Here is a 284-nt window from a genome sequence, read left to right as displayed (position 1 = left end):
TATTAAGGGAGAAAGGGGGCAATTGGGGGCACCTTAAGTGGGACAACTATGGTGGAGGGGTGAGACAATGCGAGAGATAAATAATACCTAGCTAGTTTTGAAAATGAGAGGGAACCATATTACTTCTACAACCTACTGACAAATTATACATAGCAGATCAAGAAATATATGTCTAGGTAAGGTTTATCTGAGAACAATTGATCTTTACCCAATTTTTATCTATATGACACACAGTAATTAAAGGTACCAGAGTGTTGAAACTAACCTTCTTGGATGTTTAACAG

The sequence above is a fragment of the Nannospalax galili genome, unplaced genomic scaffold, assembly GCF_000622305.1.
Source record: "Nannospalax galili isolate Female #2095 unplaced genomic scaffold, S.galili_v1.0 scaffold974, whole genome shotgun sequence".
Classification (NCBI taxonomy): domain Eukaryota; kingdom Metazoa; phylum Chordata; class Mammalia; order Rodentia; family Spalacidae; genus Nannospalax; species Nannospalax galili.
This window is presented reverse-complemented; position numbering follows the sequence as displayed.